Consider the following 24,920-nt stretch of genomic DNA (forward strand, 5'->3'; position numbering starts at 1 on the left):
CAAATGATTCTTTATACTAAACTGTTTTATCAAACCCATGTTTTCAAACCGTTTTATAGATTGACATCCAGTCGATCTTTTCTTAGAAAATATTTATGTTCAAAGGTTTTACAAAACTTATTTTATGCTTTTATATTATAAATTGCATGCCTCTATATGTATAGTTATATAAGTAATGTTTAAAAGACTTAGGAACGCTATCCACCTTGTTTCCTTTTCCTCGATTTGGATGTGGTCTGATAGGATATCGGGTACCCATCTGAAGGTTGTTTAAATATTAATTATATATCATGTGTACATATATAGTCATAAAAGTTCTTCTAGTTCATCAAATGCCCTTGGGTAGCAAGGGTATACATCCATGTCAATTACGTACCAGTTAGATTACTAGTAAACTACCATATGGGTAGTTTAGGAAGATACTAGAACTATCACTAGAACGTGGTATCATACAATGAGTCAGTTCATTCATGAGTCAATACTTTCTAGAACCTATACAACTGTACTAGGAGAAGAACATATACAACTATACTAGAAAGAGAACATATACAACAATACTAGAACGAGAAATAATACATTACTATACTTGCTAGATAGAGAGAGAACACACATTACAGCTAGCACACGTAGAACATTTGAGTACATTACATATACATAAATACGTTGATCAAATTGTGATCCACTGTATCAGAGCATGCCTTAACTGTCATGGCCCGAGTTGTAGCCAGAGTTTCTTGGAGGGAGAGCATGAGCTTGCGTACAGATCTATACTGGATTGACTATCCTACACCTTGCTGCTAGCTACAGCTGGACCTACAGGTCTGCGGGTGCCAAAAATCATTCCTTTTTATGACCATACTTATGGCGTTGTTACCAGTCAATAGCATGGTGCAATTAATCACATGATGCCTTAATATAAATCCGGTTTAAGGTAGTTAGTACAGCAGTAGTTCTTACAACACTACACTACAGTACTACATAAATTTTCCCTTTCCATATATTTAGTGATCTTTTCACTTAAGCATAAAATCTAAAAACTATATTTTCTTAATGATAGTTACACTTGGAAAATTACACACTTTTACAAGAAACGTACATTCAGAGTAGTTAGGTCTTGGTAGAAGATTACATTCAGAGCAGTTAGGTCTTGGTAGAAGACACCTTCATATGATAGTAGGAATCATAGGGATTTCTAGGGTTTTTCAAACATTTACAGTTGGTTTACAAACATTTTCATACTTACAGTTCATATACACTTTCAATACTTACAATTCATATACTTACAAATTCTTACATACAAATTCATACATACAAATACATACTTACAAATTCTTACATACAAATTCATACATACAAATACTTACTTACAAATTCTTACATACAAATTCATACATACAAATACTTACTTACAAATTAAGACACTAAAATACTTATGATCTCACCAGCTTTAAAGCTGATACTCGCTTTCAAAATTACTTGTATCCTCAGGTCATCTATAGACAGGTACCGATGCAAGGTTTAGAGAAGATGGAGCTTGTTCAAGACTCATCTTTCATTTTGATTTATGCTTTAGTGTCTATTATAATTTGACAGAACACACTTGTATAATAATTATTTTATTAATGCAATGGATGATGTTGTTGCTTGTATACTACTTTACATTGTTGTGATACTGTACATGACGTCCTCCGCCCTAGAACGTTTCCGCCGTTCTTGGTTTTGGGGTGTGACAGATTGGTATCAGAGCATTGTTTATAGTGAATTAAGTATATCAACCCATAAAAGATATACTAACTATAAATACATAAGGGATTAAAAATACTCTAACCAAGAGTCTATACTTTAAATAATAAAATATTGAATTAAGTATACGTGCTGCATTCATACTAAAATCAGTGTCACTAAGAAAGTACAAAAGAATTACGATTGTTGGGCAACACAAGTGGGCTTAGAGACATATGGTAAAAACTGGGAAGATATAGCCTGATCACCTATATTATCTGAGGGTTGACTAGCATGTGCCTAAGTGTAGTTGTGTGGTTGCAACAAGTCTAAAATCTTACCAACCCTACCACAATGAGAACAGTAGAACATAACATTAAATGTAAAATACTATAGGAGTATTTGGTGTTACTATAAGTACGTTATACTTGGGAACTAAAACGGGATCTTCATTACGAAGTTGATAGTTGCTAAGTGGATACACTAAGGCTATATGTAATTAGGATATTATAGACTTAGAATCTATGAAAATTTTACTTTACCCCTATTCTCTGTGAATATGGAGTTAAGGTCACTTATTCGAAGGTCTATCCTGTTTAGATTACACATGGCTTGTATGCACTTCACAAATAGAGATGTAACTAATGAAGGTTTTCTAAATAATTATCTAGATAATTCGTCTAATAATTATTTTCTTACCCCAATTCTCGCATAGATAACATGGCTGGACTCCATCCCCACGACAACCAGTACCTTCCGCATGAGGTCATTGCTGGATGGTTTGAAGAAGAACCAGAGAATGATCATCCTATCCCTTTGAATGATCACCATGATGAAAACCTTTCAGACGGGCTAACAGTGAACCAGAGGTTGAGAACCTACCCCAGGCAACTCCCATCCCATTTCCTAACCCTCGTCTGGCTTTTCATGGCCCGACGCCTCCATGGGTGGAATATTTGGAAACATGGAGCGAAGGTCAAGATCAGCCCATACCATATGATGGTGACCGAAGATTTTATGACCTGAGCAATGGGGGCTCAGCAGACAGAGTCTTGCCAATCTTGGTCCGTAGAGTGGCCCGAAATGAGATTCAAGGAAGGACAGCCCTACATCATAGGGATGTAGGTCAAACCTCTGTGAACATACTTCTATTCTTTACATACACAGTCGGACTAAGTCTAGGTTCAACCTTGCTCGCTCACAACTTCATTTTCTTTCCATGAAAGAGAAACATGTCGCCCAACAAAAACGATCAACCCCTCAACCAAACACCAACTCTTCAGATTGATGCAGCTACCTTTCAAGCTGCAGTCTCGGCTGCCGTGTCAGCTATTCTGACCCACTTTAACACTAACAACGCGAATGTTAGCGGGATTGTTAACAACAATTCCAATCCGAGTAACAATCAAACACCGCAACGAGCAGCAAACTACCACGACAGCCCGAGTTCCGAGACGAAGAGTAATAAACGGAAGTTTTGGGCTAGAAAGAAGGACAAATCGCTTAGAGGGACGAACAAGAAACAACCACCGGTAACGACCTTCATAGCTACGACATCTGTACCTCCTACTACCATCCCTTCGGATATACCAGTTGTCCCTAACCCAGCCCGACAATATGCTGGAAATCTCCCAAATTGCATCAAATGTAATTATCACCACCATGGACCTTGTCGGGAGATGCAGTACTCAAACTGCAACAAAAAGGGGCACACCAAACGTTACTGCAAGAGCCTAACAAGACCAATCAACAATTCGCCCAACGCCGATGTGAACCAGACTTGCTATAGTTGTGGCAAGGTAGGGAACTACAAAAGGAACTGCCCGGAGGCAGCAAAGGCTGGCACAAACGGAATTATACTACCGACCACCGCCGCTAGATCCAGCCAGTGTTGCCATCAGTGTGGTGAGTTTGGGCACTATAAAAGAGATTACCCGAAAAAGGAAAGAACTCGTGTCCCCATAACTCCTACTAAACACTTCACTTCCACCACCAATGTGGGTGCTGTCCATATATGTCACCAATGCGGTGAAATTGGACACCTCAAGAAGGATTGCCCGATAGCGAAGAACTCGGGTGCAGATGGGAAGATTCTTAGGATCACAGCTGCAGGGGAACCTACTCTGGAACCCTCGTTAATGTAATTTAGGCGTGATGTTGTAACAAACTTATAAACTATCGAGAACTACTAGAGTCTTACCCTTTTGCGAGATCTTGTCTGTATAGGGATGCTCGTGCTGCGTATACTTGTCTTTTGTAAGTATACCTTATCCGCAGCAATAGTCTTGTAGTAAATCTAAAGTAGTGTAACTCTGTTCATGGTTGCACGGTTGTGTTTTGTCTGTAAACGTCTTATGTTCAAATCTAATGTCTTTAAGTTTCTGTATGATTCCGACATTATCATACAACTAGATTCAATTTGATCGACACCATACCAGCTTCATACGTACATCTCTTTATCAGTAAACGTCTTTTTAACGATACCGTCATTTCAGAATACCGAAGTACCCATGACTAGAGTACCTCATAGTTCCTCTCCTTTCCGAAGAAATCCCCGAAGTACCACTCGTGCAGTACGTCAAGTTCAACCCATAGATTCATACGGTTGGTCTATCGCTGAGGAATGTATACATGAGGGTAATGTATAATCAAGGTTCTACAGGTTTAGAATTGATGATTCCACTTTAACTTCTTTTTCCCTACTGGGATATGAGCTTAAAGAAGAATCAGTTATTCGACTAGCTTTTCAGTTTTAATTATACACGACTCGTATACACGAGATTGTGATTATGAAAACATGTATGAATTCTAATATGAACTTTAGGACAGAGAACTGCCTAAGTCTACGAGTAATCGCATCGTCATGTGAACAAACTTAGAACCCATTACGACTCCTGTAAATCGATCGCCCTACAGTCTAAACACCTACGGAGATACAAGAACAGCCCGGACAACTTAACGAACTACACAAAAATAGAATTAGAAGACTAGGCGTCTCACCCTAGAGAACTCCGGTCTTATTCTTCCAGAGATCGACGGATTGCATCGTATGTACCTCGGATATCGAGGACTCCGTCAAGATTTTTCATTAGAAATCGTTATCTCTGCCTCGTATAGATGAAATGGTTGAGCAAACGCAAGGAAAGAATTACTTTCAGAAATGGATCCGAGATCTGAATATCACCAGTTCGAGTGTTAGGGAAGGATGTCTAGAAGACTATCTTCCGAACTCGATGCGGACACTTCGAGTCCGTCGTAATACCCTTCGGATAGGACCAATACGCCCATTGTTTTCATGAGCTAAATGATTAGGGTACGTCTTTCTTACTTGGATCAGTTCGTCATTTCTCCCTATAATGACTTACTTATCTACCCTCGTAGTAAGAAGAAACCCATGGAAACATTTCCTTCAGAGGAACTTTTCGTGAAGTTCTCTAGGCACGAGTTTTGAAATTTAAGAGTTAAATTTCTACGACACACTGTTAGTGATGTGGGAAATTTTGAGTACTCTTACAATTTGTCAAAACCGTTGAGAACTTGTCGAAACTAGAGACGCCGACAGACATTCACCAAATTCTAGATCTAACATACCTACTATCATAGTTCATCCAGAACCCCTCACAAATCATAGGAAACTGTACGACCTTGACCCGGCAAGGAATGACCCTTGACTGGGAAGTTAAACAAGAAAAGGAAACCTTGGAGATTCCAAGTGCGAGACCAAGTTCTTTAGGAAGTCTCCCTCTGGGAACGGCTTAATACGCTTCGTAAAGCGTGGAAAGCTAAATCCAAGATAGATAGGACCTACGAGATTCTTGCCAGAATCGGTCCTGTATCTCGCAGACTAGATCTACTCCACGAACTCAGCAACGTACATTCTACTTTTCACGTCTCGATCGTGAAACCATACCTTTCTGTTAGGACTCTAGTAAGTCCACTCGTAGAGATCCTCGCCTTCGTATTTGAACCGCAGTGACCCTCGACCGAGAGGTCAAGCGGACGAAGCAACGCAGTCTCCCGTTAGTGAAGGTTCGTTGGGATACGAACCGAGGACCCGATTTCACTTAGGAGTGCTAGAACCAATCGATTAGGACGTTCCCTCCTCTCGACTCGATCATTCATACCTACTTCCTTATCTAAATTCTAATTTCGGGACGAAATTCCCTTTAACAGGGGGATGATGTGACAACCCGAAATTTCCATTCGGTCAAACCCTAAAAGTCAACCCCTTCGTATTATAAATCAATGTCATTATTTCTTATTTTTAAGAAATATAAAGTTCGTTTGATTATTTTAATATTATTTTTAAATGAACAGGTGAAAGAAAGTGTCGTCTCAGGTTTTGATTTTTGAAAACTGCAAACACTCCGCGTATTAGAAACACCCAACCAAACTTTTATGTTTTGGGTTTAGAAATCACCAAAACCGTAAACTCATGCCTATGAATGAGTTTACTCCCCAAAAAGTTAGTCATTTGTGTTTACTCCACAAAAGTCAAAAGAGTAAACTCCAAAATATCCTCTCAAGTATCATCCAAGATTTAATTCCAAATCTTCAAAGTTGTACGTATTCTAACCATTTCAAGTTAGGAAAACACTTAATCTAGTGTTTGTGCATCTATTCATCCATTCATTTATGTGCTTTGTTTAGATTTGTCCAAAACACCAAGAACACCAAGAACACACACTAAGTGTTCTTGGCCTTTTAGCACAAACCAAGCCTTCCAATAGTAAGTGCTTCTATCCTTGAGTGATTTTAAGCTAGTACTACATTTAAACATCAAGAAAATATGTCAAGAACACAAGATTGGAAGTGTTCACGGTCCAAGAATGTTCTTGCGCCGTAAACACCATAAATGACACCAAAGTGTGTCTAAGCCTCGAATCTAAGCCCTAGTTGATGTTTAGACCTTCCTTGACATGTTTAAGCCCTTCCTCATTGAGTTTAAACCTAGAAAAACATCAAAGACCATCAAATATAGGGGTTTACGGTTTGGGAATCTCCCAAAACCGTAAACACCCTAAAGTGAGTTTAAGTTGGTCATTTTCCTTCCTTAGGCTTAGAAACTAGCTCATACACTTCCCTAATTGTGTTAGGGACTTGAAAACATGGCTTTACACTCTTCCTATGGATTTACGGTATATGAACCCAAGGGAAAACACCATGAGGCCGTAAACTCCTCAAAAGAGGTGTTTTGATGCCCTAGTCCATTCCAAAGGCCAAACCACTTAGTAGAATTGCTCCAAGAGGCTTGTTAACCCACCAAACAACACCTAGTCATTAGGACTAGCGTTTATGACCGTAAACTCTATAGTTTACTGCCATAAACTCTTGGTGTCATGACCATCAAAACCGTAAACTCCAAGGGAGTTTACCCCTTGACCCCAAACACAGTAGCCTTTCCCTACAGCACTTAGATGCAACCCTTGAGACTTATAACACTTGTATAAAGTGTTTAACATGTCCTAGGGTGTCTTAACTTTGGTTATTAGTTGTTTAAAGACTAATTGTGTATATACATGTATTCTTATATGGTATTAGGATCTTTGTGCATGTCTAAGTCTTCACTTGACACCAAGCACTTATCCGACACTTCCTTCCGATCCACTTACCACATGTGAGTTCATACCCCTTAATCAATGTTTTAAACTGTTTTTAAATGTTTTATGGGGGGATACAAGTAGAATTATGCTAATTATTATATCAATCACATGTGATTAATAAGCAGCATTCAAATGATTGGCTACTCATTAGCCGTTTTGCCAAACAGTTTCCTTCAAATGTCTTTCGTAAACACTTTATGTGTTTAAAACTCTTTATTTCTCTGTACATTTTACTCTGTATACTACATTTCAAACTTATTTACAATTCTATTTCAAACAAATGATTCTTTATACTAAACTATTTTATCAAATCCATGTTTTCAAACCGTTTTATAGATTGACATCCAGTCGATCTTTTCTTAGAAAATATTTATGTTCAAAGGTTTTACAAAACTTATTTTATGCTTTTATATTATAAATAGCATGCCTCTATATGTATAGTTATATAAGTAATGTTTAAAAGACTTAGGAACGCTATCCACCTTGTTTCCTTTTCCTCGATTTGGATGTGGTCTAATAGGATATCGGGTACCCATCCGAAGGTTGTTTAAATATTAATTATATATCATGTGTACATATATAGTCATAAAAGTTCTTCTAGTTCATCAAATGCCCTTGGGTAGCAAGGGTACACATCCATGTCAATTACGTACCAGTTAGATTACTAGTAAACTACCATATGGGTAGTTTAGGAAGATACTAGAACTATCACTAGAACGCGATATCATACAATGAGTCAGTTCATTTATGAGTCAATACTTTCTAGAACATATACAACTGTACTAGGAGAAGAACATATACAACTATATTAGAAAGAGAACATATACAACAATACTAGAACAAGAAATAATACATTACTATACTTGCTAGATAGAGAGAGAACACACATTACAGCTAGCACACGTAGAACATTTCAATACATTACATATACATAAATACGTTGATAAAATTATGATCCACTGTATCAGAGCATGCATTAAATGTCATGGCCCGAGTTGTAGCCAGAGTTTCTTGGAGGGAGAGCATGAGTTTGCGTATAGATCTATACTGGATTGACTATCCTACACCTTCCTGCTAGCTACAGCTGGACCTACAGGTCTGCGGGTGCCAAACATCATTCCTTTTTACGACCATACTTATGGCGTTGTTACCAGTCAATAGCATGGTGCAATTAATCACATGATGCCTTAATATAAATCCGGTTTAAGGTAGTTAGTACAGCAGTAGTTCTTACAGCACTACACTACAGTACTACATAAATTTTCCCTTTCCATATATTTAGTGATCTTTTCACTTAACCATTAAATGTAAAAACTATATTTTGTTAATGATAGTTACACTTGGAAAATTACACACTTTTACAAGAAACGTACATTCAGAGTAGTTAGGTCTTGGTAGAAGATTACATTCAGAGCAGTTAGGTCTTGGTAGAAGACACCTTCATATGATAGTAGGAATCATAGGGATTTCTAGGGTTTTTCAAACATTTACAGTTGTTTTACAAACATTTTCATACTTACAGTTCATATACACTTTCAATACTTACAATTCATATACTTACAAATTCTTACATACAAATTCATACATACAAATACATACTTACAAATTCTTACATACAAATTCATACATACAAATACTTACTTACAAATTCTTACATACAAATTCATACATACAAATACTTACTTACAAATTAAGACACTAAAATACTTATGATCTCACCAGCTTTAAAGCTGATACTCGCTTTCAAAATTACTTGTATCCTCAGGTCATCTATAGACAGGTACCGATGCAAGGTTTAGAGAAGATGGAGCTTGTTCAAGACTCATCTTTCATTTTGATTTATGCTTTAGTGTCTATTATAATTTGACAGAACACACTTGTATAATAATTATTTTATTAATGCAATGGATGATGTTGTTGCTTGTATACTACTTTACATTGTTGTGATACTATACATGACGTCCTCCGCCCCAGAACGTTTCTGCCGTTCTTGGTTTTGGGGTGTGACAGATTGGTATCAGAGCATTGTTTATAGTGAATTAAGTATATCAAGCTATAAAAGATATACTAACTATAAGTACATAAGGGATTAAAAATACTCTGACCAAGAGTCTATACTTTAAATAATAAAATATTGAATTAAGTATACGTGCTGCATTTATACTAAAATCAGTGTCACTAGGACAGTACAAAAGAATTATGATTGTTGGGCAACACAAGTGGGCTTAGAGACATATGGTCAAAACTGGGAAGATATAGCCTGATCACCTATATTATCTGAGGGTTGACTAGCATGTGCCTAAGTGTAGTTGTGTGGTTGCAACAAGTCTAAAATCTTACCAACCCTACCACAATGAGAACAGTAGAACATAACATTAAACTTAGAGAAGATGGAGCTTGTTCAAGACTCATCTTTCATTTTGATTTATGCTTTAGTGTCTATTATAATTTGACAGATTGTATAATAATTATTTTATTAATGCAATGGATGATTTTGTTGCTTGTTTACTACTTTACATTGTTGTGATACTGTACATGACGTCCTCCGCCCCAGAACGTTTTCGCCGTTCTTGGTTTTGGGGTGCGACAGTTGTGCTGACAAATGATGAAAACCTCTGGAAATCCAAATCGGAGGTTGGGTGCTATTGAAAGTCTTCCCTGGAAAGGAACGATTCGCCTAGGGAAACTAGGAAATATTGAACCCGCGATACATTGGACCATTCGAGATCCTTGGCCGGATTAGTCCAGTGGCTTACAAGCTGCAACTACCTGACGAGCTCAGCAACGTACATTCAGTGTTCCACGTCTTGGGTCTAAAAAAGTACCTTCACTTATTCTTCCCTTCGTAATCCTAGTTTTCAAAAGAATTTCGGGACGAAATTCCCTCTAACGGGGGGATGATGTCACATCAGGCATTTTTGCTAAGAAATTCATCTCTCATGTTCAACAAATAGTCTAAAAACCCAAAAATTCCCAGTTTGAGTCCATATTGGACTAGGATCTCCTTATTGGGCCTAATGGACCAATAAGCTTCCAATTCAACTATTTTGAGCTTAGGACCCTCAAATGGGCTCTAGTTGGAGCCACCTCCATAAAACTTAGCATTTCGGGCCATGTTTGGTCCAAAATAAATTAGTTTACCCTTAATGGGCCTTATTGGGTCATTAATGAATTAATTTGTCCTAATGGACCATAAACTCCCTTTTTCTTTCAAAATGGACCAAGAACCACCCTAAAGGCCCAATGGGCCGAAACTTTTCTCTATGGGCCTCATAATTTCGAACCAAGGAAAGAATTGGGCCAAACTAATTCATCCTCCTTCCTTCCTAATCCAATTCTCAGACCATGTAAAAAAAGAGAACTAATGAGCAATAGACACATCATATTCGCATGATGGACTCCATGCAAATTAACCATTAAGTAATCTTCAAATCTCATACATCTAGGTAACCATCACATCCTCTCTCCCCCTCCCTTCTTATCTTCGGCCAAGACTCCCCCACCCTACCTCCATTTCTCATTTCAAACTACTTCAAACTCTCCCTAAGAACTCCTCCCTCTCTTCCATATTTTCGCAAGTTTGTGGCTGTCTTCAAGAGGGTTTTCCTTCAAGATCATCATATTAGGTAAGATCTTTACAAACCTAAGTTGGATTCTCACATCTTTACTCTTAAATCACTTCTCTTACCACCTTATTTTCTTGAATCATACCCTTAAAAACTCCTAGAATTCAAGAATCTCATCAAAGAAGCAAGATAGGCCAAAAACAACACCATCTTCTTCCTCTTCTTCTTCAAAACCGAAACATCAAAGAAAAGGTGAGTTCATACCCCCTATTTTTTATTTTTACTTGGTTTTGAGGGAGAATACAAGTTTATTTATGTATATCTATGTGTATATGCATGAATATGTGTGTTTTTCATAACTTATTTGTTGATTATGTGCTATTTACTTCATAAATCTAAAATATGTTAAGAATATTAGGTTTATCACTTGGATCTATACGAAAACCTTGAGAAAAGTATGTGATATCACATATAATACATGTAAACTTGTAGATTTGGGATTCATACACTTCAAATAGCAAAAATGAGTGTTGTGTTTAAAGATCTATCAACTAGACTCATAAATCAGCCCTTGACAAAAACGTTTTGGTCCAATGTCAGACTGTTTTGACCAACTTAATGCTCATATTTTTCAAAACTATTTTACATGCAAACAGTTCAGGTTTATACCTTTAAAATGACTACTCTAACATTTTCATACGATTTTTCTACAATTTTTGACGTATTTTAGAAAACGGCCTATCAGATTTGAATTAATTTCGAACCAGCCTGTGAAGGTGAGAAATTTCACATTTGTTAAAGGCCATTAAAAATTTTGAGAAAAATTGTGAACAAATAAGACAAAATTTCCAAACTTCCAGAATTTATGGATCCAAATTTCGACTTACAATGATTTTTCTACAAAATTTCCAACAACTAGGTCAGAAAAGCCAAATACCAGAAAAATGTGTATTTTCACAAAAAAAAAATTAAGCCAAAAATGATATTTTTGACCAAAATGGGTTTAAAATGTTATTTTTACCACAAACTAGTCATAAACACAAGTTTTGAACAAAATGGGGACTAAAGGGTTATTTTCAAAAAAAAATGGGCCTTAATTGTAAATTTTTGGCTTAATGGGCCAAGAATGTCATTTTCACAAAAAAGTGGACCTTTTATGCTATTTTAGTTAATACTTGAACCAAAACCAACAAGAAACTAACAAACAGATTAATTTTGATCATTTCTAGGTTATTAGGCCTTAACGGCCCATTTATATGTTTGATAGGTTTTGTATACTATTTGCATGCTATTTGGGCCTATAAATACCTTACACGTGAAATGGGCTTTAGTTGTCCTTTTACATATATTTTGGGCCCATGTTATATAAATCTCATTCCTATTAGGTCTTAAAATGATTCACATGTTTAGCGATGCCCTAGTGGCTCACTTACATGGTTCGTTAGGCCTGGAATGAGTTTTATACGTTTATCTTCGCGTAAATTCGATTATGGATCTAGTGAGTTTTTATCGGTTGACACCTATTAAGTGTTCGATCATAGCCTCTAGTTATAATCAGAGTCTCTTGGAAGGAGAGCGGGGTTTTGTGTATAGATCTATACGGTAATGACACCCCACACCTGAGCTGTTCGCTACTGTTAGACTACATTGGTCTAGGGTGACTATAACCGTATTCTATTTTTCAGTCGGCGTTCACAAACGCCAAGACTGGGGAAATTGTCATTATTTAGTATGGTTATAACGGCTCACTTAGAGAAATTAACGTTATGAAGTTTGTGGAAGACCATTTTCTATTATGTTGGATTGCTAGGAAACTTACTCATATTGGTACCCCACCTCGGTGTTAGTACGGCAGCATTATCTATTTTATTTTATGATTGGATTGTTCGGTAACTTACTCACATTGGTACCCCACCACGGTGTTAGTACGGCAGCATTAACTATTCTACTTTTACGTGCAACATCGGGTTGTCCGGGGACATTCTATTTACATTCTCTTCAATCATTTTTGACATTCTATTAAACAATAAAACACATGCATTGATACAAGATCGGACATAAACATACCAAACTATTTTAAGAAAATACAGGATTTTCTTGTGATTACAAAGTTATACAAATCATTTTCTCAAACATACTTATGAACTCACCAACATTATATATGTTGACAGTTTCAAAATAACTTGTGTTCTTAGGGACTCGTTACGTAGAAGAATTAACAAGAATAGGGGATTTTGTTTTGTATACTGTTAAACGTCATACATTGAATGTTTTGGTCATGTTATTTAAAAGATTGTACCTGATGTAAACAATGTCAGTTGTATTATATTATGCATGGTAATGATGAAGTTATGTTTCATTTATATTCATTGTAATGATATTTCAAGATGAAGTCATGCACAAGCTCCCAAACGTTTCCACCGTCTGGTTCGGGGGTGTGACAAGATCAGATGAAGATTGGCACCAGGTTTATCACCATATATTATTAGGGTTTCGTTATAGGAGAGGTGAAGGCGAACGACCTTCTCGTGGCACATAATATCAGTATGGTGGGGGCTTAACCAATCCATATCGATTATCACATCAAAACTCATAATATTTACTGGCATCGAATCTATTTGAAAAGAATGGTTGTTTAGTGTTAATGTGCACCCTACGTAAACATCTTTGGTTGTTTCAATTTTCCCGTTAGCCGTCTCCACCGTGAAGGCTTCGCTTAGCTTCTGGGGTTGTTGGTTTAGTAAGTGTTTGAATTTGTTACTAACGAAACTCCGCTCAGCTCCACTATCGAAAAAAATGCATGCGTAAGTTTTGTTGAGCATAAACTACCAATAACAACCATTGGATCTTGAATTGCCTCTCCTTGACCTAAATTCAGGACCCTGCCTGATCCTCCTACTCCTTGGTTGTTGGCCTTGGGGCAGTTTCTCTTGAAATGGCAAGTTCCTCCACATCCATAACAAGTATGGCTGGCATCGGCGTTGTTGTTGTTGTTGTTGTTGTTGTTGGTTCTGTTGGGGTTGAGATTTGCAGTACCGGGCGGTGTGCCCCTTGCGGTTGCAGTTGGTACACTGCATTTCTCTGCACTCTCCATGGTGGTGAAAGCTGCATTTGTTACACTTGGGTAAGGTTCCTGAGTATTGCTTGGTAGTGGTTTGTGTAGTTGAGGTTGGAGCAGCTGGTGTGATTTGAGCGGTAGCAGTGTGAAGTGCTACAGTCTGCTGCTTCTAGGAGGATCTGTGATTCCGTCGCTCATTTTATTTATGTCCTTGTTTATCTTGTTATTTACTTCCTTTTTGGTCTCGGTCTCAGCGGTTTTGGCTCCTTTCTTGTTGCCATGATCGTAGAGCTTCTGATCTAATCTTTTCACATTGTCAAAAGTTTTTAGATTCGCCGTAATCACATTTCCTTGAATTAGATAAGTTATTCCCCAAATAAACCACTCGATCTTCATCCCTTCAGATGTGATCATCCCCGGGTACAAAAGGGCTAGTTCACTGAACCTTGATATGTAAGTCTCGATGTCCGAGTTCTGTACTGTGAGCTTCCATAACTCATGCTCCAATTTCTATATCTCCCCTCGGGGGCAATACTCCGCCATCAACATTTCTTTGATCTCCTCCCATGGCATGGCATTTACCACACGGAGTGTCTTAGCTTCTACGTGACTATTCCACCACGAAAGCGCTTGGTCGACAAACGTGCAAGATGCAAAGTTCACCTTGCACTCTTCAGGGCATCCGCAGATCTCAAATACCGATTTGATCTTCTCCATCCACCGCTTTAGAGTTATCACGCCTCCCGTCCCATTGAATGTTCGTGGTTTGGCATTTGAAAAGTCTTTGTAGGTATATGATTTTACATGCCCTTGATTTGTTCCTAGATTCAAGCTTCCTGTTCCCTAACCGTTCCCGCCACCATTGTTCCCAGTCTGAATATGTGCCAATCATGTTGTGATTGCAGCAAAGACTACTACTTGGAAAGTAGCAGAGTTCACTTCTGGCGGAGGTGGTGGTGGTGGTGTCGTGTTGTGGTTTCTGCGTATCGGTATTTGAGGCATCTTCTATCATGGAACAGAAAGATGGTGAGTACATAGTAGCTCGTGGTTTCGAATTCCTTTGGCATATAGTGGTTTTGATGGTTTGGTTGTGCATATAAGTGAATTCATACCATATTATAAAATAGAGAAAATAGAACACATAGTAGATAACAACATCACAAATAAAACATAGAGTCATTTCATTAATGATAGATTTTTAGTACAATGCTTTGAAAATTTTCCTTGGAAGGCATACAGTACATAGTGATATATATAATCTGACAACATAACGACTTTGTGAGTATTTAGTCACTTAAACATAAAGCTAGTCACACATACAATAAAACATAAAAGAGAACCATAGTAATAGTGGTGATGGGTGGAGTGGATCCTAGTCATGGAGGGAAGTGTCTGATGGTGCTGCTCAGATGTCGAAATAACGTACTAAATGGTTAGCTAACTCACTCATCTCCCGAGTGATGTATTCTCTCTCCTTCTCCGCTCGAACTCCTCTCACTTATGTTGCGAAAAGTTGTTGCTTGAGCATGGCAACTTCCTCCTCCAAGGAGTGCGTTCGATCTGTAGGGTCCTTTAGTGTTATGTGTGGATTTGATATCATCCCTAAAGGGTGGGATTCAATGAAGACTTCCTCAATGCCCTCTACTTCTCCAGCCTCCTCATCGGATCCCTTGTTCCTGTAGTCCGTCTCTAGGTACTCCTCAGGTTCTATCCCTAGACCCGCCTCCTGAACCATTTCAGGTTCCTCCTCGATCCAGCCATGGGCCCCCAAGACCTGATAATAGAGGTCGCCTTGCTGGTGCTCAGCCATGATGTCTGTGCGTGAAATGGAGGTGTGAAAAGTGCGTAAGGGGAGTGTATAACATTCCAAAATATTCCTATATCATTTTAATTGTTTATGTTTGAGTTCCTTAAAACTTTTTGGATACAAGGTTGGTAATTTTCTAGATTTCATTGCCCACCATGATTACTCCTAAACACATGTTGCTCGTATTTTGAATAAATATAGTTGACCAGGCTATAATTATCCCCAATACGACTATATAACTGTCGGGGTTTAACCACGATGTTCAATTCCTCCAAAAACTTTTATTGTTATTGTAATGATGAACACATAGGTATGTATTTTAATTATTTTGTTCAGAGTAACTTAGTCCCATTGTATTTATAGCTACATATCTTGTATGATTAGATATACCAGTTCACTATAAACATTGCTCTAATATCACACCCCTGAACCGAAGAGTGCGGCAGAAACGTTTGGGGGTTGAGGTGACTTCATCATAGTAAATATAATTGAAACAAATTATGCATCATCATCACACGAGAAATAATGCAACAATATTGAGTTTACATCAACAATACTAAGTTCACATCATTGTAATTGTTTACCTGAGTTACATCCCAAAATATCAATGTTTATAATAGCAACAAAATGCAACAAATTTCCACATGACCTTAATGTCTACCTGCTTAATGGTTTCCTAAGAATACACATTATTTTGAAAATTGTGAACATATATAATGTTGGTGAGTTCATAAGTGTATTTGTATGAAAAGTTTGTATCACTTTGTAAACACCAGAAAATCCGATATTTTTTGTAAATGAAGTAAATGGTTTGAACGCTTTGTATCAAATCGTGTGTTAATGCATGTGTGTTTTGAAAATGTAAAAGGAAAGTATTCTAGAAAATCCCATGTTTTATGTGTAAGTAAAAGTGATGTATAGTATAAGTTTTTCTCTGAAAATCTGATATTTTCTGCATGCAAAAGTGTTATAGTATTAATACTGAAAGACCGTAAGTTGGTGTTTTAATAATATTGTAATTATAGAATTGTTTATGTATTCCGTAAATTTATAGTGGAGTTAATTTCTTTGTGAGTCGTTATAACCATACATGATAATGATTGATCCATCCTTCATGACGTTTTTCAGACGCCGACTTGTTTAAGGTAAGGTTTGTCACCCTAGACTGGCCTAGTCTAACTGTAACGAACAGCTCAGATGTACAGTGTCAACCCCGTATAGATCTATACACAAACTCTTGCTCTCCCTCTAGGAGACTCTCGTTATAACTACATGCTAAAGGTTGTACACTAGGTAGGTACAAATAAATGAACGTGTCTCACATGAACCTTAGCTATATTTACACGAATATTGTATCATATTGTTTAATGTAGTAATCAATGCTTTCGAGTAAGTTATAAGGTTACAAGGCCGAACGAGTATATAAATGGACCATAGAGGCCCAATAAACATGTAAGTGTATATTTCAAGTGCAACAAGCATGTATATGGACTACAAAGGCCCAATAAACATGTAATGTATATTTCAGGCTCAATAAGCATGTAAATGGACCACTAAGGCCCAATAGACATGTAATGTATATCTCAGGCCCAATAAGCATGTAAATGGACCACTAAGGCCTAATAAACATGTAACTGTATATTCCATGCCCAACAAGCATGTAAATGGAATACTAAGGCCCAATAGACATGTAAGTGTATATTCCAGACCCAATAAAAATATAAATGACGTAGTTAATCAATTTGTTAATGTATTGTTCATTCTTGTTCAAATATTGACCAAAATGACATAAAAGGCCCACTTTTTGTAAAAAAAAAGAAAAAAAAAAGACATTTTTGGTCCTTACAACCGAAAATTTACAATTAAGGCACATTTTAGGTAAAAATAACACTTTATGTCCCTTAAGACCAAAAGTTTATATTTTAGGGCTTGTTTTAAACGAAATAGTATTTCTAGCCCTCTTTTGTTAGAATTAAAACTTTTAGCCCCAATTTTATGACAATTGACATTTTCGGCCCAATTGTGTATAAATTTATCTTTTTGGCCCAAGTTTAAATAAATTTACATTTTCAGCCCTTTTAACCAAAAATTTACATTTTTGGCTCAAATTTGTCTAAAATGACATTTTAAATCACCAAAGTAAAAAATTTACAAGTTAGCCTATAAAACCGTGAAGGCCTAATTTGAGGCCCATGTGTGAAAATTTACATGTTTAGCCCTTGAGAATTCATGAATAACATAAAGAACCAACCATTTTTATATAAAATAATCCTTTTTGGTCCTTTCAAAACCGTGGGTTTCATCAGCACCTCACTTTTGATTATTTTGTCAATTTTGGCCCTTTACACGATTTTCTTAGTTTCAATATCCTTGAAATGATTTAATCCCTTCATTTTCATATTAGGTTGCATCAAGTGGTTTGTTTCACAAATACCATCATGTGTTAGCATATTTTTTGAGTTTATGAAGATTTCAACACATAATCACAACACAAATCATGAAAAACACACATATACATGCATATACACATAGATCTACACAAAGCAACTTGTATTCTCCCACAAAACCAAGTAAAAACTGAAAATAGGGGGTATAAACTCACTCTGGGGTTTGGGATCGATTTTGATGAAGAGATATGAGGAGATTTTGGCCCTAACAAGCTCCCTTGAGTAGATCTCGAACTTATGGGGTTTCTAAGGAACATGGATCATGAAATGGAGTGTTAACAATTGAAGGATTTATCATAAAATGAAGTTAATCATCTTGTTTAGAGAGTAGCTTACCCAAAAGTGATGATCTTTGAAGAAGTGCTCTTAAACACCACACAAGCACACACGAATTTTTGGAAGGAAGAAGGATGAGTGAATTCTTTGTAGAGATGGAAGTTGGAATTGAGATGAAATGTGGGTGATGGTTGAAGTGTTTCGACCGAGAGTTTAAGGGGGAAAGAGATGGGTTAGTTTTTGGGTAATACATGAAGGATTAGTGTAACAATCCTAGAAGTATGTGGTGTAATATGGCATAGAAATCCTCTAGTTAATGGTGAGGTATCAAGTTTTTGTTCAAATAAGTTTTCCTTTTTTTTATTAAAAACTGAGAATGAGGGGTAGAAAGAGATGAAATTTAGATGTTGGGCTTAGTTTTGGTTATACTTGAAAATTATAAGGCCTAATATGGAATTCTTCGGCCCATTGGGCTCTCTTATGATTTTATGGCCCAATAAGATTCAAGAAAGTTGTGTTACAGCCCAATAAGGCCTATGAAACAATGTGAGACATTTTAGGACCAATAAGGCCCATAAAAAGTCTTATGGCCCAAATTGTTATAGATTAATGAATGTGGGTCCAATTAGGGCTCATATAAGGATTCTTAGCCCAAAATAATCAAGTTGTAGTTTATTGGCCCATTAGACCCAATAAATGATTCGTAACCCAAAAGGGGTTTGAACCGGGAAAATGTGGGTTACAATCCAAAGTTGAGTGTATGAAAAGTATTATATTAGATTTTTGGGGTTCACGAATGTGTTCTGATTTGAATAACTGTTATTGAAATGACTAACATGTATAGTATCAATCTTAAAGTTTCAAGATACATCTAGAGTTGATCATACATAGATAGAATTTCCTAGCCAAAAATGCTTATTGTGACACACAAGAACAAATTTGTAGTTATTATTTTTTTTTTGTCATTCTTTACACTACCATTATATATATATATATATATATATATATATATATATATATATATATATATATATATATATATATATATATATAAAGTAGAACAAGAGTACATTAAATTTATCGTTAAAAAAACTATTACACAATCAACCACTTAGCCAAAAGAAACTCCAAACTAGTGCATATCAATTCACAATAAACTGTTTACCTAAAAAGTATTTAAATTAATATATATCAAATATTTATAAATTTATTTATTTAATAATATTAATAATAATGAATTTATATATTTTTGTATGATTTTATAAGTGTTTATACATATTTGATTAAGTAATATTATTAATAATGAATAATATAAAAAAATATGCATAAATATGTTAAATGAAAATAGAAACTTCAAAAACAATTTTTATGCTAAAAAACATATAAATACGTTTTTTGTATTTATGACATTTGTATGTATTTTTTCTATATAAATATGTTTATATATATATATATATATATATATATATATATATATATATATATATATATATATATATATATATATCGAACACTTTACAAACGTTTTTAAGGTGAGGAAGACGTTTTTAAGATGAGGGAGGCATTGATGTGGCATGTCACGTTGGGCCACATCAACAATCTTTCGCTTGGCATGCCACATGAGTTGATTATTTACTGAAAATATCAAAATGATTAAAGTAAATAAATTATATGTTTTTGAGTTTTTCTACTTTGAAATAAAAATTCAAAATTTTTTGTATTCTTTTTTCAAAATATTAGGATGTTTTCAAAAAAAAAACTAATGATTTTATATGTATCATTGTATTTTTTTGTTAAGTGGTAGACTGTAGTAGTTTTATCCAATGCACATGTTTATAATTTCTGTTTAACGTAATAAAACTTGTAGTGTACAATTTGACCATAAAAAATTATGTATTATGTATTTAAATGAGGGTTATAAATGTTAAAAGAAGGAAACATATTTATTAGCAAAGGATAAAAAAGGTAATAATTGTTTTATAAATATTTATAAATTAATAAATTAAAATAAAAGATATAATTCAAAATAAAAGAAGTTAACATGATTATGAGTAGACAATTTTTAAAAACAATGTAACTTTAACCAATAAAAATATCTTAAAAATTATATAGGGTGTCTAAATGGTAAAATGGGGTGTCCATTTAGCAACTCCATTAATTTGAACAAAATTTAGAATATATCTCTATTTCAAATAAATAAGGATATAATTGTCATGACTTAATTTTTAAGTGGAAAGATTAAAATCTTCGGAGGATATACCAAAACCCTTTTCGAAAACGTCCTTTCATTTTTGGGAAGTGGAACCACGGTTCCGCAAATATTCTCTTTCTCACGCATTATATTGTAGTGGGTTTGTCTTTTCTAGTCGGTATTTTTCTTTCCTCTTTGTTTGGGGTTGGATGGTACGAGAATGGATTCGAGTTTGGCTTCGGGTGTGGGTTGTATTTCATGAACAAATTCGAATTTCGGCTCAATTAGATATTGGTTTTTCGGAATGTATTCTACGAGAAGGGAAAAATTGTGGAATAAAGTTGTACTAACAGGTGACATAAAGTAATATTGTGATCTTTGTTGATACTGAAAATATTGGGGTATTAAATTGTTGTCGGCAAACGGACAGAAAAAAAAACCAAAAATATTTGGACTCGGTATTGTTGAACCGCTTGCACGTGATTTGTTTCATCATGATCTTGAGGTGATTAGTGGAAAGGTCGATTAGATTCATTTTAATAGTAGAAAGTGTAGTGTTTTTATGAAATTAATAATAAAAATGTGTATCTTTCGTTCTTAATTAAAAGAAAGTACAATAAAGCCGTTCGAAATGATTCAAAGGAAGAAGGGTGTAGCGAAATAACATTGAACGTTCATGAGTGAGGGTCATACAGTGACCGTAGTTAATTCAAGTACTATCAAAAGGTTACGTAGATGGCATATCTTTGTTTTGTATATCCCAAAATGTATTCAATCGAGATGGTGTATGCATGCATTTGTTGACTATAGTTGAATTTAAGTGCATGTATTAGGCAATAAGTCTACTCGTGCTAACACACATGTGGATAAAATGATTTTATTGCAAAATAGAATACTACAAAAGTTTAAATAAGGTTAAGAGAGAAAAAAAAAACATTCATAATTACAGGGATTAATATTTTATTTAAATATTTACGATAATTAATTAAAACCAAATATTACTAATATACACCTAATTATGTTATTGAAATGATCGGTCTATATTGATCAATAAATCCACACAAAAATCATTTATTCATGTGAACCCCTCTCTCTCTCTTATATATATATATATATATATATATATATATATATATATATATATATATATATATATATACACGGTGTGAGACCCATGTATTACATGGGTTTATTTTAAAAAAATTAAATATAAAATTTTAACAATTTGAAAAGTTTGAATTTAAAAGAAAATTGAGAAATCTTTTGAATTATTAAAATTAATGAGGCTTTAATGTATTGGATACATTATATATATAAACCATTTCTAATAAATACCTTACATATATATTACCTTACATATTAAATGTGGAATTTTAATTTAATAAAATGAAAAATACAATAAAATGACAAGTGTAAAATAGAAAATTTTAAAATGTTAGAAAATATCATGTGTCCAAATGAAGGAGAAGAGGACATGTGGCAAAAAAAATCTTCATTTATTATAGTAGATATATATATATATATATATATATATATATATATATATATATATATATATATATATATATATATATATATGAGTTAAGTTATTTTGTTTTTACTAACTATTGTGTGTCAGAATGCACAGGTCTGGACCATCGGATGGAATATAATCAAATGTCATGATTTGAGGGTCTATGATACTAGAATAGGATAGCATGTACCATATAATCACACAAATTTCAGCATAAGGGCATTTTAGTCAATTAACCTATATTAAAAAAGGAAATTTTCGGATTTTTAGGGATAGTTAATTCCTTTCTTTTTTAAAAATATGAATATTTTAAATTAATTCAAATTTAAAAATCCGATTTATTCTGTCAGAATGATAGGATGTCAACCATAAACTAGTAAATATATTTTTCGATTTTATTCTGTCATAATGACATAATGTCAACTATAAACTAGTAAATACATTTTGAAAGAATGCACAAAATCAATTCTTGAACTGATAATATAACAAATAATTACATTGTATGATTGTGATTCATTAAATAATAACAACATTCTGAAAGAAATGATTTTTAAGCAACACTTTATACATTGTAGCATAACATATTTTGGTATAATACACTCTCGCTCTATATGTTTTCTTCCTTCTCCACATCAATGTTAGCCTCTTCAAAACCTAAATCCACAAAGAAAACATAATCAAGTTTCAAAAATTAAACAATTCAATGCATTCTAATAGAATAAAAACTATAAATTCTGACAGAATGTATTAAAGACTATAAAGTTTGACAGAATTGTTGTGAGATTGACATTTTGTGTGTGTTTGACCTCTAAGCCACTTCAAAATATGCTAGCATTCTATGAGATTTACATTTTGTATGATTGGCATTCTGTCAGAATTGTATTGCATTAGAATGATTTTATACAAGGAGCTACAAAAAGGAGATAAACATGAGCATGATTTTATACAACATACATTAGAATAAGTAGAATAATTTGAAGTGAACATTTTATCAAACCAACTTATTAGATTTCATTCTAACAAAATTGGAATTCGTGATTCCATTCTGGCAGAATTACCCTCATTATATTAGATACTAAGACGATTTTGCTACTGCTACTAATTGAAGATTATTCCTTCGGTGCTTGATATTCATGAGGAAGATAAGAAATAAATTTTTCACCAACGTCTTTTTCAAATATTAAATTCTACAAGATAGAATACAAACATGATAAAGTAATTGTTTATAGGTTATCTGAAACTATTCTAACATTATATGTGCCTGAAGTCGGATGACTTCACCATCTGATTTTTTGATGTACTGGTAAAATTCACGTTGAGCAAGTGAATCATTGACTAAAGACTTCACCATCTTTATATGATGGATCTCAAAAAATCAAGAGTATAGTATCAAATGGGTAAATAAAATTAGGAAAAATCAAACACTTACATATAGTGTTAAAACAACTTCCATGAAAAAGCCCCTGAATGCAGCTCCAATGGGTTCACCGGTGGTTGAACAGATCGCAAGGAAGGGAGATCTAATCTCCAGTAGGCTTCCCTTGGTTCACTATCTCCATGTAACAGCCCGGAATCTCAGGTATTGTTAAAATTATGTTTTGGGGTGTTTTATGAGGGGACTCGGCGAGTTGGAGCCTAGACTCGCCGAGTAGGATCGCAGACCTGGTCGCGGGTTCGCGACTGGACTCGACGAGTCCAGATATGGACTCGGCGAGTCTGCGCTGTTTAGCGAAAACCCTAACCGTTCAGGTTTGGGACGTATAAAAGGGACTTATTGGCCGTCATTGTTCATTTTAGCCTTCTGAGAGGAACCCTAAATCGATTGTGTGCATCTGGAGCAAGGTTAAAGGCCATTGGTGGTTTTGAAGGAGTTGTTGTGCAAGGAAGAGAAGGGCTTGGCTAAAGGAACAGCAAGGGAGTCATGTTCTGAGGATTGGGGACACAGAGAGGACATCATCCAGGTAAAAATTCGAGTATACTCTGCTATGTTGATGTGTTTATGGAATTAGGGTTTATGGAACCCTTTTGTGGCTAGATTGAATGTTACCCTAGTCCCCCAAACGATTGTAACCCTGTATTGGGACCTTTGGAGGTCCAGAATGTCCCATGCCTGTGCATTTCGGGAATTGATGAAGGTTTTGGATTGGAATCCTTATGCCTTAGGTCAATATGTAAATTATAAGTCTTGGGGTGTATCATGAGCACCGAAATGAGGACCTTACGTGATGGATCAGTCTAGGAAGGCCAGACCTATGAATGGTCGGAGCAGTTCTGACCTTAGGAAGCAGTTTGAGCGGTTGCATGGCATGGACTCGCCGAGTCCGATGAACAGACTCGGCGAGTAGCTTGAAGAATAACTGGGACTCGTCGAGTTGTTCTTCAGACTCGGCGAGTTGAGTCGGGGTGGCCCCGCGATTCTTCCAGGAGTAACTTGTCGGGTCAAGGAGGATACTCGACGAGTAGAAGGGGAATCTTAGAGGATTGGAGGACGTCTAGACTCGCCGAGTCACCATGGCACTCGCCGAGTCCGGTCGAGTTGACCGTTGACCGTTGACCGTTGACTAGAGTTGACCTATGTGTGACTTCTTAGGGTCAGTTAACTTAGAAGATAAAAGTGTTAATAAGAGATATATGATGTTATAGGGAGTTTGTAGCTCGGCGGATCGAGCACGAGTGATTTCAGGATTTGCTAGCTTTCAGTATTCACGAGGTGAGTCTTCTCACTATACTGTACCCG

This window comes from Lactuca serriola, chromosome 3, assembly GCF_051521515.1.
Source record: "Lactuca serriola cultivar US96UC23 chromosome 3, Lser_US96UC23_V15, whole genome shotgun sequence".
NCBI lineage: Eukaryota > Viridiplantae > Streptophyta > Magnoliopsida > Asterales > Asteraceae > Lactuca > Lactuca serriola.